At 38.6% G+C, this 18308-nt stretch overlaps 1 protein-coding gene across 7 annotated transcripts in view; it reads right to left on the bottom strand.

The window, feature by feature from the left end:
• Positions 1-18308, bottom strand: part of thrb (thyroid hormone receptor beta) — a 109259-nt gene that overhangs the window by 31708 nt on the left and 59243 nt on the right. For 6 of the 7 annotated variants that reach the window (XM_008421263.3, XM_081613003.1, XM_008421268.3 and 3 more), the window contains exon 2: positions 15856-15922. The exons of the other annotated variant lie outside the window; for it this stretch is intronic. The gene's annotated coding sequence lies outside the window, so the exon portion shown is untranslated. The remainder of the gene's footprint in view (positions 1-15855; positions 15923-18308) is intronic. 7 annotated transcript variants of the gene reach the window in all.

Genomic DNA, 18308 nt, shown 5'->3' with positions numbered 1-18308 from the left:
TGGTTTTCATTATATTTTTTTAGTTATTACAGTAGCACCAGGAGATATGGTAATACGATTTTAAGTCCGTATCGCCCACCACTAATCCAGATATGTTTTGTTTTTCAGCCACAACCACCTGTACAGGGAAACTTCAGACAGTGCTCAGAGCCAAGCTGACGTGTTTCCAAAGTTATTATGGAAAAATCACAGGCGCCTGGCATATCAGAAGCCACTGGTATCCCAAACTCTACTGAGTCCAGACACTTTTAACTCAGCGTCTGGTGACTGCAATTCATCAAAGTAAAAACTTCTTGGATTTGAAACAACTAATATAGCCCATAAAATTTTTAAATATTGATTATATATTGCTAGTGCTCAAAATGTAAATCCCCTTCATCCCACTAGCAGTTGGCACATATGAACAGTTCTTCATATCTTCTGTAATATTGCGTCCACCTATCCCATTACAGATTTGGGAACAAATCTGTAACACTGATGCTGTTAGAAATAGCATCACTATTTCTAACAGGCTGAACACAATTACAGGTCCTTCTAAAAAAATTTGCATATTGTGATAAAGTTCATTATTTTCCATAATGTAATGATAAAAAATAAACTGTTGTATATTTTAGATTCATTGCACACCAACTGAAATATTTCAGGTCTTTTATTGTTTTAATACTGATAATTTTGGCATACAGCTCATAAAAACCCAAAATTCCTGTCTCAAAAAATTAGCATATTTCATCCGACCAATAAAAGAAATGTGTTTTAATACCAAAAAAGTCAACCTTCAAATAATTATGTTCAGTTATGCACTCAATACTTGGTCAGGAATCCTTTTGCAACCTTCAATGCGGCATGGAGGCAATCAGCCTGTGGCCCTGCTGAGGTGTTATGGAGCCCAGGATGCTTCCATAGCCTTAAGCTCATCCAGAGTTTTGGGTCTTGCGTCTCTCAACTTTTTCTTCACAATATCCCACATATTCTCTATGGGGTTCAGGTCAGGAGAGTTGGCTGACCAATTGAGCACAGTAATACCATGGTCAGTAATACCAGTGGTTTTGGTTTTGTGGGTACTTGACACTGGACTTCTGGCATTTTGGCATTTCCTTCTCCCCAGTCTTCCTCCAGACTCTGGCACCTTGGTTTCCGAATGACATGCAAAATTTGCTTTCATCCGAAAAAAGTACTTTGGACCACTGAGCAACAGTCCAGTGCTGATTCTCTGTAGCCCAGGTCAGACGCTTCTGCCGCTGTTTCTGGTTCAAAAATGTCTTGACCTTTGACCTGAGGAATGCAGCACCTGTAGCCCCTTTCCTGCACACACCTGTGCACAGTGGCTCTGGATGTTTCTACTCCAGACTCAGTCCACTGCTTCCGCAGGTCCCCCAAGGTTTAGAATCGACCCTTCTCCACAATCTTCCCCAGGTTCCGGTCACCTCTTCTTGTTGTGCAGCATTTTCTGCCACACTTTTTTCTTCGCACTGAGGTGCCTTGATACAGCACTCTGGGAACAGCCTATGATGGCCTTCTGGACAGCAGTCAGGTCAGCAGTCTTACCCATGATTGCAGCTTTGAGTAATGAACCAGGCTGGGAGTTTTTAAAAGCCTCAGGAATCTTTTGCAGGTGTTTAGAGTTACTTTGTTGATTCAGATGATTGTTCAGAGAACCTTTTCATGATATGCTAATTTTTTGAGACAGGGATTTTGGGTTTTTATGAGCTATATGCCAAAATCATCAGTATTAAAACAATAAAAGACCTGAAATATTTCAGTTGGTGTGCAATGAATCTAAAATATATGACAGTTTAATTTTTATCATTACATTATGGAAAATAATGAACTTTATCACAATATGCTAATTTTTTTAGAAGGACCTGTAAATGAAATCCCATTATGACCATAAGAACTCTCCCTCTCTCACTGATGGAAAGAGTGTCTGCAATCAAAATGATGGTCCCCCCTAAGATTAACTCTTAAATCTTTTTTTATGGTTCCATTTAAACCACCCAGCTTGATTTAGATTTTGGCATAGCAACCAAGCATCCATATAGAAGTGTCAAAAACTTAGAAAAGGATGAAACAACACAACCTTTATAAATATTAGAATATGTATTATCAGTGGATATGGAAAAATACATAAGATTTGTAAAAGTCCATCAACCTATGAATAGACATTAACCAAACACTATGTAGATAAATCTGTATCAGATATTCTTTTATCCTCCCTTATATTAAGCAGCACAGGTGTTTTAAAAGCACCAATATCAGTCCATTCCCAACAGTCGACATCCTGTAGAATGATAGAGTTCTGAACCTCTCAATACCAGAGGTGAATGATTTAGAGAATATACTGGACAGGAGAGATTTCATCTGACTTATTATTTTAGGAAACTATATGCTATTGATAGAAATGCATCATAAGCTAAAACATATCCATCCATCCATCCATCCATCCATCCATCCATCCATCCATCCATCCATCCATCCATCCATCCATCCATCCATCCATCCATCCATCCATCCATCCATCCATCCAATACAATACAATACAATACAATACAATACAATACAATACAATACAATACAATACATTATTCTTGTCTTACAGGTAATAATGATTAATGAACAAACTTGTAAAAAAAAATAATAAAAAGAGTGGGTTGGTAAGGTTTCCATCATAAAATCTGTATATGTCCATCAGTACAAGTGAAAGGTTGGACAAGTTATTGCAATGAACAACAATATAGTTGTTTTGATACCATTTTCAAGTAACATTAAGGTGATGACATAATAATGCAAGTCAAAGATCAATAAATGTTCATTTTTAGCAAACATTTAACATTAAAACTGGAAGACAATTTAAAATCCAAAATAAAAAAACAGCATATAAAATGGATACTGGGATTGCTGTAAACAAAATTGGGCTTCAAAATGAGCCTGGATGAGACCAAGGAACCTGATTGAAGCCTTTTGCCGGTAAATTCTTTGGTAGAAAGACCATCATGCAAATGGAACTTTTAAAGCTTGTTATAATTCGTCATGAATCTAAATGATTTATTGTTTAATACAGTTCCCCAATATAGAGTTGAAAATTAATAATTTTTTGGCTTCATCTAGTTGAAGCCAACACCAGAGTCATTGATCAGCAGCAGGAGCTGGACTCTGTTCATAAAGCAACTGGCAATGACTGGAGGGATGTTGGTCCTCTCTGCCTTGCACAGTTCTCTTATTTCATCCATATTAAGCTTTTCCTGTTGGAATGGTCTATCTAAGGTCATTGTTATTTTGGCCTTTTTTGGGTCATTTAGTTTCCAGTCAATATGGTTATCAACACAGCAAAAAGATGAGCAGACCCCCTATAAATAGCTCAATAAAACCCTAAATAACAGAACTAAAGTAGTTACTTTAGTAACTTTAGTTATGTTCATCCTCATCCTTTCAAGTTAGCGGCCAAGTATGCAATATTTTTTCTGTCTATGTTCCCCATAATGCATCTGATAAATGAGCAGCGGTGGGAAGCCGAGCCTCAGCAGCGTCTCAGTGTGCTGGACTGCAGCATGCCTCTCCACAGTCACTGTGTGCATCTGTCTGTAACTGAACCTGGGTAAAATGAGAAACCAGGAAGCTGAATGTCCTTGACTGGCTACCCGTCAGGTCCACACCCGCTCTTTCTGGGACACACACACATGCACACACGCACTTTCGCCTAGCCGAAGCCAAAACAAGAGTCCATGTGACGGAAGTCGGGGCTGGGCTCCTCTCACTAACATCCAGCAGCAGACGTATCAGAGTTGTTGAATTGGATATGGGGCTTGAAGGCATCGCTACATGACTGTTCACCTTCAAATCAGAAGGCTTTTTGAAAAGTGAAAGTTACAAATTTAAGTCCATCAACTTAAATCTTTGACTTAAGTCTTTGTATGTTTTGTTAAAGGTGCAGAATTATGTGTTTTACAGGTAAATGGTGCCTTTTTATAGCACAATCAAGAAACAATGTCAGTTATGACTCTGGAACAGTTATGATATCAAATATGGCTCAAAAGAAATTTTACTTCTGACCCAAATTCAATGCCTTGAATTTGGGTCTCTGTCTCTTTAAAAATTCCTGCTCTTTCTGAAACTCCGCCTACAGGAAGTCATCATATCATTAACTCTATTAACTCTTTAACAATGTTTTTACAAGTGTTGCACTGAGAAGCAGCTCCTACAATGAGCTCAGAAATGTGCAGTTTCATCAGGTGTTTGCTAATTGCTGCTGGCTAGTCTGAAGGAGTGAAGTGGGGGAGTGGCGCAGGAGGTCTGCTGTGTAAGGTAGAAGCTTGGAAACTGCAGTTTATGAGGAGGCAGCACTCCAGGCGTTTTGCATATTGGTATGGTTGCCATGGGAGATTAAGGGATTTCTGAAACCTGCATGAAAGAATCAAGGCAACATTCTAGGTAAGTTTTTGATGAGGGAATAACATTATATATTAATGTCATAAAAATATCAGATAAAGGTCGCATTAAGGCCAAAAAGTCAGAATTGGGTCACTTCTCTGGCAGAATTTCCGTCTGCCAGAGAAATTTGGCTTCAGAGAACATTTATCATCCAGCAAGATCACGACCCGAAGCTTCCAGCTAAAGATAAACAGAGATGGTCTGAACACAACAAGGGGGAGATTCTGGAGTGGCCCAGTCAAAGCCCAAACCTGTTCACAGCTGACCAGTTTGACAGGAAGAATGAAGGAAAAGTGCAGCATTAAGTTCCATTGTTTTATAGAAATCAGTTTTCTCTTTGGTATCAAAAGTAGTTTTTTTTGCTATTTGTTTTGTGTTAAGAAGCCAAATTTTATTGATCATGATTATTTGTAAAAGCAATAAAATGGTTGAATACTTTTTATAGTCGCTGTAGGATTTACATTTAAAGTGGCGGAACATTAAGCCACTTTACTGAGCGAGGAGCATTTGTTTCACTGAAAGTGAGTAATTGTTGGCACTGAAAAAGCTACTCTGTATGCATGCAGACGTTCTGACTTCACTGAGGCAGGATAAACATGACTGATCGTCACACTCCATATGTTCCTGGATGGTCCTAAAGGACAAAACGACTTGTTGAAGTGATCTCTAAAGGTCATCCTATGATCTATCAGATGTCTACTGTCTGCTGGAAATGCTGACATTTTATACGGGCTATGATAATCTGTTAAAACATGTTTTTATACTTCAGAAGAGTAAAAGAACAAAGCAGTAGTTGTAAAGGTGGTGCAACATTTACACAAATGGATAATTATTAAAGTGATTTCTAAGTTTTTTTTCTGCTGCTAAACCTAATTCCTGCTTAAATATTTACTCTCAAAAATGAAAAAAAAAAGAAAAAGAAAATGCTTTCAGAGTTTTGCTGCAAAATAAAAACAGCTGGCTGGAAAAGCTTGATGGGAAAGAGTGCTGGGGTTTACTGGCTTTACCCCAGAGAGCATTTAACATCTAGACAACAGCTGGGGAAGGTCCAGAAGCTGCTGCATCCATACATCAGATACAGGATGCAGAAAGACAGGAGCCCACAGTGTCAGAGAGTAATCAACATGAAAACATAAGGCAGAAAAAAACATGAAAATAGGCTGTAACATCCATACAGAGACTGAAGACACATGTGGATCTCACAGTGGAAGCTGTGAATGGGTCTTCTATCTTTAAAAATGACCTGTAATGTATGATCTGATATTGATATTGGAAATCGGTCTGATATCAAAAACTGACTACCGGATATATCAGCCTGCCTCTAAAATCTCTGATATAAGTAGGCAGATAGAAGTACTCCATTCCAGCATTCTGCTCCTGCATTTCAATCCAGCAGTGTTTGTATGTATAAAAGTATGTGTAGTTGGTCCTGATATCTTATCAGGTCGATACTGATATCACATCGAAAATAAATGGCCACAAATAAAATTTGATATTTCACTGGTATTGATGTAATAATGGTAAAAATGTTGTAAAAGGTTAATACAGGAGCCTGGCTGTGATGATGCCTGAAGGCAGAGTTTCAGAAAGAGCAGGAGTTTCTTAAAGATAGACAGGCCCAATTTCAAGGCATTAACTATTGAGGTAAAATTTATTTTAAGTCATATTTTATATTTACAGGATTTTTATAACAACCAAAGTTAACATAGTTACTTGATTGTACAATATGTGCCTGGAAAACATTTTGCTTCGTTGATTTATCGTTTTATGGCTTAAATCTTGTTTGCCTTCACAGGAATTACAGGATTGATTGAAATTAGCAATGAAATTAGCAGAGAAATTCTCAGCAAATGGTGTACACTACAAAACTACCAACTAATACCAATACTTTCACATTGGCACATGGATATTAATATTAGATCACAGTGACAATGACTTGATGGGAAAACCCTGAGGGTTAGCACTGAGTCTGGTTTTAATCTTTGAAAGTTGAACAGCAGTGTTTGCAGAGAGATGTGGAGGTGGACACACACACGCACCACACACACAATTACTTTTTTTTTCAGATAATAAAATACAGGACTTCACCAGACAAGCATGTTAAATTTACTTCACTTGCAGTTATGCATAGATGGGCTGGAAATCTCTAAGCGCTGCCCAGGCCAGCATTTAGAGAGATGCTGATATGGGTAAAAAAGTGTTCTTTAGACAAACATACAGCACCTTTTCCTGGCTGTTGAATTTCAGTTTTTAAATAGTTTTTAAGAACAGATACTACTTAAATTCTTTCAGTAGAGAGTACTTGTGATCCAGTGTTTGTCTCCTTTCAGTTCCCTTTTAAAATATTTTTACTGAAATATTTCTACTGTTGTGTTGTATACTGATTTTGATTAAACATATTGTTACTGTCATACCTCCAGCACCATGGCTTTCAACTTCATATTTCTTTTATGGCTCTCTCTGACACTCATCATGATAACAGCCAGTAGCACACAAAATATCCTCATTGACAGTGGGCGGTCTGCACCACTTTTACACATGTAATATTAGTGCAAGCATAATCTTTCCATAATCTCATGCAACACACTCATTGTGCATGCCGTTTTTCCTCTTTGCCCACATCATTTAGCAGTCCTTATTTAGAATCTTTGAAGATCAGATCCTAAAAGCTAGCAAGGTACCATACATGCTAACGTTTACCAACGCATTCACACTCCCTAACATAAAGTGAAGGTTATATTACCTAGCGCACAAAAATGTGTGGGTGCATTAAAGGGTTAATAATTAAAACCACCAATATTAGTATGTAAGATGTCAGCAGGCCAATGCTTACAAATAATTTTGGGTGGCTTATGCTGCTGCTATTAGTACAGCTGCTATACTGCTAAACACTGTAGTAACCCATCATGATTCCACTGAACTCCATCTGCAGGCAAATCTGCATCCAAAGTCTACCCAAAATTTGGACGCTTAGGTTCACCAAGGTTCATATTTGGGATTCAATAGGAAGTGTATTTCCGTTTATCTGGAGGAAGTTCTTGGAGAATCATTCCTGCTGTTTACATGAATAAGGTGCAAAAAAGAGGATTTTTCCCCAAACATAAATAACAGGAAGTAACATCCTTCTCCACAGATTACTGTAAGTCGTCAGTCAGCTGTGTTTTCCGATTGAAGGAACGTATTCCCTCCTTAAAGCTGCAGAATGTAACTTTTATAAATCTATGTTTTTTTCATACTTGTTAAAACTGTAACTATGTCCTGACAGTTTAATATGAAACAGATAATGTGTGAACAGATGGAGCCCTTCCACCTTCATCCTGAGCTTGTTCTGCCTTCTGAAGAAATGCATCACTCCTGGTCAAATTCAGCACAGAGGAGGAAGAACCACACAATCCTGGACTATACTATTTTAGGAGCTTACATTTCTTTTTTAAGAGTTTCTAAAGTCTCTGTGTGACAGCTGTGTTACTTTGCTGCTATTGGTGTTTATCTGATGGAATAATGCAATTCAAAAAACTGTGGAATCCACACATTTAGAGAGATTCTGAGCAACACCTGCCCCTCGCTGCTGATATGATGAAACACTACCACACAGTCGACTCAAGAGGTCACCAAAGTCATCAGATTTTATATCCCTCAGTTTTTATCTGCAACCATCAAGTTTGACTGGAAGCAGAAACCCTTGATAGGCAGGCATGAACTGCTTCTGTTTCTGTCTGAGCTTTCAGAGCTTTGAAATGTTCTCTAGGTCTCTGGGATCCCCAGCAGCGGTTGCACTGGCTTGTGGGCACCTTTAATGCTGCTGGCTGAAGACAGAGCAGCAGACTGTGAGTGAGCACTTCCTTCTCTACACAGGGACATCATTTCCCAACCACAACTGTTCCCACATCCTGTATGACGAGAAGAATGAGAACAGTACGTACCGTGTAGCTCTGCAGCACACAGAACAAACTAGTTTGGCACAGACACCCGACTTCATGGGCACATGCTGACCAAACCCATAACCCGACTTGGTTGGAGACAATTACAGTTTAATATTCCATTATGAATATAACAACTACAATGGCTGATCTTTTCAAAATAAAACTAAAAAACACTGAGTGGAGGTAAGAGAAGCTACGTTGAGGAGCTTTTGAGCAGCTTCTCAGCAGATAACCCAACAACAGCTTGGAAGAGCCCAACCCCTCAACCCCCGACTGGCTGATGACCTCAGCAGCTTCTTCAGCACTTCTTCAGTTTCAGAACTTTTGCTCAGTTCTGGAACAGAAGATTAAAACAGATAATGGAGGAAGCAGTGTGTGTGTGTGTGTGTGTGTGTGTGTGTGTGTGTGTGGGGGTGTGTGCGTGCGTGTGTGTGCGTGCGTGCGTGTGTGTGTGTGCGTGCATGCGTGTGTGTTTGTGGGTGTGTGTGTGTGCGTGCGTGTGTGTGAGCTCAGCTGATGTAAACCAGAAAACAGGAAACTGACCCGGTAGAGCTGATGGTGCATTTTCCTCATAGAGGTGGGTGATACATATCACAGACAACAGTATCGTAAATGTTGCTTCAAATATGTGCAATTTTACATCATGGAGTGTTCACACTGTCTGGAAAAAAACCCAAATGAACGGTGCACATAAGGTGGGGTACAAAATCCACATTCAGGATACATACTTCAATCAGTGGCGCTTTCTCTTTGACCGTGTCATAAGAGCAAAATGGAGAATGCAGGGAGGAGTGGGAACTCTGACAAGAAGAAAAATGTGCCCATATGATATAGGGGCGTGGCTTATGCTGAACCAGGAGGGGTGACCCCAGGTGGTCTGCAAATATGAACGTCCCGTGACCAACATGTCGATCGGTCGAAGAACAGGAGTTCTCTGGCTCTTCACTGACAGCTGAACTACAGCTTTACCAAGAAACTAAAAGAAAGCACTCCAGTTCTTAACCAAAACCACAGTATGGCACTAAAGTACTGCAACTTACACCACTTCCATCGAAGCATGGATGAATATGTAAAACTTAATAAATACAAAAAAGACACCTTAATATCTCAATTTGTCATTCTGCTTTGTGAAGAAGACTGGAGTAGATCATGGATCTTTTGTACAACAACAGATTGAAATTCAGGTCGTTTTGAATCAAAAATCGATTTGGAATCATGGCCCCAAAAGTTGTAAGCGAAACATAAGATAGTGAAAGATTCCCACCTCTTGTTAGTACTACCACTACTATTAATAATAATGGAATATTTCTCCCACATGATTTACTTGAAATACTATTTTTCATTCCTCCAAGAGGGGATATTGTTGCCATCGCTAGGATGGGGGCTGGAGTTCCATCCCACTCTAGGATTTTAAGTGTGAGATCAATCACACTGCGAAAACGAGTTGGACAACCAAAGTGTTGCGTCTCACATCTACGTTTGGATAAACTCTTCTGCTAATTGTTTGACTGAAATTGATAATTGATATGGAAAATGGGTATTGAAAGAGTGAAAAAAGATGCAGTGTGATTCTTGAGCAGTATCAGTAGAACATCGAAGTGTACATGTCAGTAAAAGGCATCATAACTTCACATAGAACAGGCTGCAGGCGCAGGACTCAACTTTGAACAGAGTTCATCATATTTGCGACTCAGTCTTCATCTCTGACCGCCACACCTGGTGCTCTGATACTTTATTTCTGAGGCTACATCAGAGCAGGTGAAACACGACACAGGTCTATCATCATGGCAACTGGTACCACAGAATAAGAACAGCAGATGGTGTTTTCATTAAAGAATTCAGGTTGATGGAAGAATTAACCGAGTCACTCTGTACCCGCTGCACTTATCATATTACATCAAGTTCTGTGGATGATGGAAAAACATGCAGGTCAATCTCTGAGGGGATGTCAGATACACGGCATGTTTAGGTGTTCCTGTTCCACTGTGCACAGTCATGAGCATGACCTGGAGACTTGCACTCTAAAAAGTGTTTTTTGGGCTGAAGTTCATCTTATGGACTTATTTACATTAATTTACCTTAATTCTTTTGCTTTTGCTATGCCAACTTACTTTTTTGTGTTCATTTAACTCAAAACTTACACTAAATAGTTGAACCAACTTAATTGAATTGCTTCCATAGGTAACAAGCAATTCAATTAAGTTTATCCAACTTAATTTATTAAGTTTAACCAATTCAATATATTCTAATAATCCAAATCAATTTGTTAATTTTATTTAACAAATGTATTAAGTATGTTTAAGATAACAGATTTAAGTCACTCTTATTCAAATCATTTATTTTCTTCTAATTAAAATATCTTTGTCTTAATTCTACAGAAAATCAACTCAAACTTTTAAGTAGTTCCACACTAAATATTTTTGAAAAACTCTTTTTACAGTGTCCTCTAAATATACTATAATTTAAAAGTTACAAATCTTTTCCTTAAAGGACCTTTTTATTTTGACTTTACTTGAAATAATTAAGTTCAATACCATATTTGTATCCCATGTCTGACCATGACTCAAGCTGACCAGGGACAGATTGCCCACTAAGCGACTGTGGCTCTGTGGGTAGAGTGGTCATCTTGTGATCAGAAGGTTGTAGGTTTGATTCCAGCTTCCTCCTGCCACATATCGATATGGATATTGGCGTGTGAATGTGACTCTAGTGCTTTGAGTAGTCAAAGTGACTGGAAACGTGCTGTGCAAGTTCAGTCCATTTACAATTTTTTTGAAGTAAACTAAATGATTTGAGTAAGACTGACTTAAATCTGTTATCTTAAACATACTTAATAAATTTGTTTAAAAAATTAACAAATTGAGTTGGATGATTAGAATATATTGAATTGGTTAAACTTCATAAATTAAGTTGGATAAACTTAATTGAATTGCTTGTTACCCATAGAAGCAATTCAATTAAGTTGGTTCAACTTTTTCTTTTTAGAGTGTGGAGCAGAGCACTTCCAATTATTGTAGCCAATAATTCATGCAGTGCTGCAGCCTGCTTACATGAGCTGCATATAATGTATGACAAAGAGACTGTTGATCCATGAGTTGATGTTGTTGCTTAAGGGGTCTTTCATAGAGCCAACGCACATGTTGGAAAACACAACCTGTCAACTGGTCTCTGCATCTGCAGTGACATAGGCTGTGATTCCATAACAAATGTGCGGAAAACTTTAATATTATGCTAATGTGGAAAAAACACAATTTCAATATTGCAGTGTTTCCAGTAAATAAGAAACACAATTAGAATCAAATGTGAATAAGTTTGTTCATGCAACAAGTCATTAAAAGTCACGCCAGCCCATCACCCTCCTTCTACTTCCTGTCTTTTTCCTGTCTTCAGTAGTAACATACGGCTGCTGATCATGTGACTCATGATGTAAAAAAAGTGTTTCCACTGCAGTTTTGGAAAATAAACCAATTCTGATCAGAAAATCACCTCATCCTAGCACCAAAACTTATAAAAAAATGAGTTGTTTGAAACTGGCGTGTTTCCATAAAGCACATTTATTTTATAACCATCAATTTCTTTTTCGCTTAATAATGAAGGTCCATCTGAAAACATGGTATGAGTTTAAGGGGTAAAAGTGCATAAGTTTCTTATTTCTTCCTACTCCTTTTCAAGCATGATAAGATTATTGTAGTACAAAAAAATATGCATATTTTGCATTCCTTTTATCCTACAATCATGTTAGGAATAAATACATATACAATAAATAAATTAATTGTGCAATTATATGGTCAATGAAAATTTGAATGGCTTTGAAGCCCTTAAAGTAACTATATGCAGAAGGTTCATCAACTAAAGACGTTTTGATCTGATCCCAGGCATTGGCTTCATGTGAAGATGGTTACCTTTTTAAACAATCTGTACACAATCACATCTAATACTGATGACACAGTATGCTCTGTTAGAGTATGTTTTGCACACTAAGAGAGCATCCCACTTTTGCCCAGAATCCCACTGGGCAAAGTGGGATTCTGTCATGGGTGTGTCCTCATCAAGTGACGAGTGTGTCCCTGTCAGTGTTTACTGCCTAGCAACATTTGGCTTCAAGGGTAATCATGTGACAGTCAAAGTGGAGTTCAGAGAACAAAGCTGAACTGTGCTGTTCCATTTGGGAACATGTGAGCAGTTCACTAAAAGCTCCTCTGGTCATTTTCCTGCTGATTACAGACAGCCATTAAGGCTTAGGCAAATATCCTGATATGCATCGTGTTTAGAACGAAAAAAATATCCATTAAGCAAAAGTTATGCGGAAGTCAACTGGTGGCAGACTGAAAACGCACCATGATGTCTATGCTTACTATGCTGCAGTAAATCACACCATGACCTTACTGCTGTGCGAAAATGAATATCCGAAAACCACATGACCGCGTGTCAACAGTTTGACTTCAGTCCGACTGTGGTGGGCCCTTAAGATGTGGCTCTTTGCTGTAGATCTCTGATGCTGACATTTGGATAATTTTAACCTTCTTCTTCATTCTGCTCAGTGTTAGTGGCTATTGTGAGTGCTAGTCCAGCCTAGTGGGCAGTGGTTAAAAAACCGTCCTCTTTGTCACAACATATCAAAACCCCAGAAAACCAGGAAGTCATCCATTGCTAATTAAGTGCAGGGAACTGATTGAATTAAAAGATTTTAAATGAAAAAATAATTCTGCTACTTTATTTTCAGAGCCACATTAAGACAGTCACAAAGTCGACCTTCTATCGCCTGAAGAACATCTCCAGGATTAGAGGACTTATGTCTCAACGAGATCCAGTGGTGGAGAAAGTACTTAAAAAATTTACTTAAGTAAAAGTACAAATACACAGTCAAAAATGTACTTAAGTAAAAGTCAAAGTACCACATTAACATTTTACTTAAGTAAAAGTAAAAAAGTCCTGGCTTTTAAAATTACTTAAGTATTAAAAGTAAAAGTACTCGCTGAATGCATTACCTAATCGCTAATATCATTAAGTGTGCCGATCGTATTTAATTTTAATACATCAGAAATGTGCCATTTTAATTAACACTACCACAGATTAAACATGTTCTTATTGTGTTTATTCTCTGTAACAGTTTAGACTTAGATATGTGATTCTATGAATCATAATTTCAGGGATGGAAACATTTTGTCTCCTGTCCTGACAGCATGAACTTCATTAGTGACATTTATTTAGAAAGAAATCCAACTGAAAGGGGATGTAAAGAAGGTGGAGGATATGCAACCAAGGAGCCATGTAGCAGAGTTGTAGTCAAGACCACCGAACCCGAGACCAAGACCAGCGCCTCGCGCTAAATGACACAATAACATTAAGTTTACCTATCAAAATTGGTTTTCAGATTGATCTGAAAGATCCACATTCCCATAAAAACACCTAGATATTAAATACTTAGAGCTGAAATATATTTAACCAGTATCAATTAAAACTCACTTCATTCTGTTTTGCTTTCATCACTGTGCTACAATCCGCAGAGGTCTCCTGCTTATCCCTAGAAAAATAACGCCCTGGGCGGTTGCCCATATTGCATATGTCAGAAACCACAACTGAAAAATCGCAATTAACAGTAAATAACGTTCAACTATGAACACTGTCCAACGGCGCAACAAGTAACTAAGCAGAATGAGCATCATGACTGTTCTCATCCTCCCTCCCACTGCGATGTTTGCCACCATGACAGGAGACGAAATCAATCAATGAGCAATGAGCATGCTCTGTGTTCATACTTCAACTTTTACTTATTCAGCGATATATATATATATATATATATATATATATATATATATATATATATATATATATATATAGCTACCGCAGTGTACACAAGAACAAAGAACGGCTCTCAGTGAGGCTTCAGTCCTTAGGACTTAGTAAAGATCCGTCCAGAAGAATCGGATCGTTCCTGAATGTCATATCACTATATTGCAGACTTTGGTCACAGCGTTGTCCCATATATGCGACACCTCAGTCAACACCTCCACACAATAATTCAGCGCATGAGTGACAACTTTTTTTCATCAGCTGCAACATGTGTCTCAGTACAGCTAGCTTTGCTAGCACAGATCTTACCTATCTTTAAGCTTTCCTTCCAAGTGACGCTAAAAGTTGGACGAAGTCCCACCGTCTGTGAAAACGAAGCGCTGCTGATTTTACATGTCGCCATATCAATTTATGCAGCGCTATTATATTATAGACAAACATCTCCTCCCGCCCAGAGGAAACCACTGCGCATGTCTGAAGCTCCGCGTGCGAGTAAAGGTGGAGCCGATGGGTGACAACAGACACTAAGTCACGTTATTGCTCGGATTTTACGGCGCCACCTTAAATCCCTGAACTTCACATTTTAACGGAAGAAAAGAGCAACGAGACTTGGATGTAACGAGTAACGCGACAGTTTTGTAGAAATGTAGTGAAGTAGAAAGTACAGATACTTACTGTAAAATGTAGTGGAGTAAAAGTAGAAAGTCCCCATTATTAAATCTACTTAAGTAAAGTACAGATACACGAAAACTGTACTTAAGTACAGTAACGAAGTACTTGTACTTCGTTACTTCCCACCACTGACGAGATCTAGAGAAACTCATCCATGCGTTTATCTTTAGTCGCATTGATTACTGCAACAGCGTCTTCACAGATCTGTCCAATAAATCAATAAATCAGCTGCAGCTCATCCAGAACGCTGCTGCTCGCGTTCTGACTAAAACCAGAAGTTAGAGCACATAACACCAGTTTTAAAGTCCCTACACTGGCTCCCTGTAGCTCAGAGAATAGACTTTAAAATACTGTCATTAGTTTATAAATCACTGAACGGTTTAGCACCACAATACATTAAAGATCTACTGTTGTATCAACCTTCCAGACCCCTCAGGTCTTCTGGTTCTGCTCTGCATCAGAACCAGAACGAAACGAGAAGAAGCAGCATTCAGCTTCTACGCACCACAAATTTGGAACAAACTTCCAGAAAACTGTAAAACAACTGAAACACCGAGTGCCTTTAAATCTCGACTAAAAACCCACCTGTTTAGTGTTGTATTTGAAACATAATCAATTACTAATTTAATGATGGCACTTGACTTAATGTAATGTTTTGATTTTTGATTCTATGTTGCATGACTCTGCGTTTTTGTGTTTGTTATGATGTAAAGCATTTAGAAATGCCTTGCTGCTGAAATGTGTTATGCAAATAAAATTGGATTTGATTTGATTTTAAAGAAGCCACATATAGTCCAAAATAATTATTTTATAGTTTGGGATTTTTTTTTTCTATTGCATATATGTTATCAAGTAAGATAGCTCATTAAATATTAGCTTAGCTGCACTTTTCATTGTTGTAATTCCAGAATACACAAAGACATGTGATTGAGTGTTTAAGTGGTCACAGCAGGGAGGTCTAGTTCAAACAGACACTGTGTAATGGCATTCTGCAGAGTGTAGGGCTCTGGCTGTGTGGAACTGACATAAACGTAGATCTTACCAGAGGAAGGGCTGAGGTCTGAGTGTGAGCTGAGCTGAGGAGCAGCTGAGCTCCCCGAGAGGTACACCTATGAAAACACACACATAAACAAATCCCGGTTAGACCATTGTATGAACAGGATCACATTTGTAGTCCAGCACTGCAAACCAACAGGTCCTGCAGCAAGATAAAAGCCTGAACAAAGCTGTTAGCATAGCTCTGGGAGGGTTCTGGAGTTAAATTCCTCTGACAGGATATGAGACTGAACTCCCCAACACACACAAACATGCACATGCACGCACACACACACTTGCACACACATACCCAATGACTGTAGCTATGTTTCCATTAACTTTAAAACTGTGCAAATTGAAATTACAAAAATACATTTGTTTAATTGAAACATGGCAACTTCAAAAAACACGAGAATAAGCTCAACAAGCTTATTCACATGTGATTTGTAGATTTTGCACTAGGATGAAGTGGTTTGTCAGCAGTATCGAAATAGATGTAATTCACAAAACTGCAATGGAAACACTTTTTTTCACATCACATGAGTCACATGAAGCCGGACTTCACGACTGATGGAAACGGTGACAGGAAGTAGCATTAGGATGATGGTTTGCTTTAGTTTTTTTGGACAATCTCCACCAGAGTTCTCACAGCATCACAGTTCATAAAATGTTGTGTGTGATTCAAAATTGTTGAATCCTGTAAAATCAAATCCTGTAAAAAACGTAGCCAGTCCCAACTATAAGAGGCTTGTTGATCCAACCCCCAAATAAGATGTCGAAGTCTCCTCTCATTGGCTGATAAATGATGAACAATAGCGCCATCATCAATTATGAATATATTTGATGCAACTGTGTACATACATTGTATGCAACTTTAATTTAATCTCTTACAGTATTTAATGGAAACACCACAATTACAAAACTGTTTCTTCAACATTAGCAGAATATTACGAAAATTTGCGTGCATTTATAATGGAATTACAGCAACTGTGAATAATCGTATTATACCTGCCTAAACTGGTGCTTAAATGTAATTGCAGTATGTCAGTGTGAAGGAATAAGACTGTGAGGACAGTTTACTACTGCACGACAGGATGCTGTCAGACACCAGTTCTGATATAAGCTTTAATGTTAACTTCAGATCAGCTGCTCGTCATCTGGCGGTAGTGATAATACTACCAACACTGTGGTAAGACCACAAGGAATTTCTTGTCTCTCTTATATCAGTTATCTAGAAGCATTACAACAGGCTGTGCTAGCTCCAGCTCTCTAGAGAGCAAGGATGAGCATTGCCACACTGAGGGTGACTTAAGCAATAAGTCTGTCCTCTTGGCTCTGGTTAGTTGTTTCTACCGTGTTTCCCCGATAGTAAGACAACCCCGATTGTAAGACGGATCGGGGGTTTCAGGGGGGTCGGCTAATATAAGCCGAACCCCGAAAGTAAGACATATGTCTTACGACATATGTCGAAAGTACGACATATGTCTTACTTTCGGGGAAACACGGGGGTATTGCCGCCTCCCTCTCATCTAGCTGCGTGCCGCCTCCTGCCCACGTCCGCACCTTCCCCCTCTCCATACGTCACCGCGCCGTCCCCTGCACTTGTCACTGCCGCCTCCTGCTTAAAATACGGTAATACAATACTGTTCAGGTTGTTAATAAATGTTAATTTTATGGTTAAAATAAAAAATTCGACAATTTTTTTCCAATATAAGACATACCCCGAAAGTAAGACATTGTGGGGCTTTTGGGGATAAAAAGAAAGTAAGACACTGTCTTACTTTCGGGGAAACATGGTAGTTAGCACTAGAAGAAGGCAGAGGAGCTCCACATTTTCACAGATTATCTGTCACTACATGGTGATAGTTTCAACAAATATGTAAACAACTGTTTTTTATAAGTTACGTCCTGTAGCTTTAAAGGGTGAGTTTGGAGTTACTAAAGTTGGATTCTGCCAAGTTACCCTGGGTTACCACCTGCAGTAGAGAGAAGTCAGAACATCACAGGCTTGTTGAAATGTAAGTAAATGACTGGAGTGGGAGAAGCTAACAACCATTCGGACTTACTCAGTTTAGAACAACTCAAGCTGAAACGGACCCTGGCTTCTCATTAGAAGGACTTTAAACGACAGGACTGGTTCGATGGAGGGTTTTTATTTTGTATTTTCAAACAAAAACTTCTCAAAATCTTTTGATACCAGTAACTGACTCTTGCCTATTAACAACCAATGTATGTCAACAGAACAGTGATAAAAATGAGTGAAAAGAAGCAGAAGCTTCTGGAGTGTTTTAAAATCAGAAGAGAGAATATTTATGTTTGGTTTTAATTTGTTTGGTCACAGGACAGGATGGATGGGAAACACTTGCAATAAAATGCAGTAGCTGCTCAAAGATTTCCCCTCTGTATTCTGTCTGTGAGGAATTATGGTTTGAGGCACATTAATCCACTTTTATTTGAAAA

This window comes from Poecilia reticulata, chromosome 11, assembly GCF_904066995.2.
Source record: "Poecilia reticulata chromosome 11, P_reticulata-male-v2, whole genome shotgun sequence".
NCBI classification, from domain to species: domain Eukaryota; kingdom Metazoa; phylum Chordata; class Actinopteri; order Cyprinodontiformes; family Poeciliidae; genus Poecilia; species Poecilia reticulata.
The sequence above is the reverse complement of the archived record's forward strand: the minus strand, read 5'-3'. Positions and strand labels throughout refer to the sequence as shown.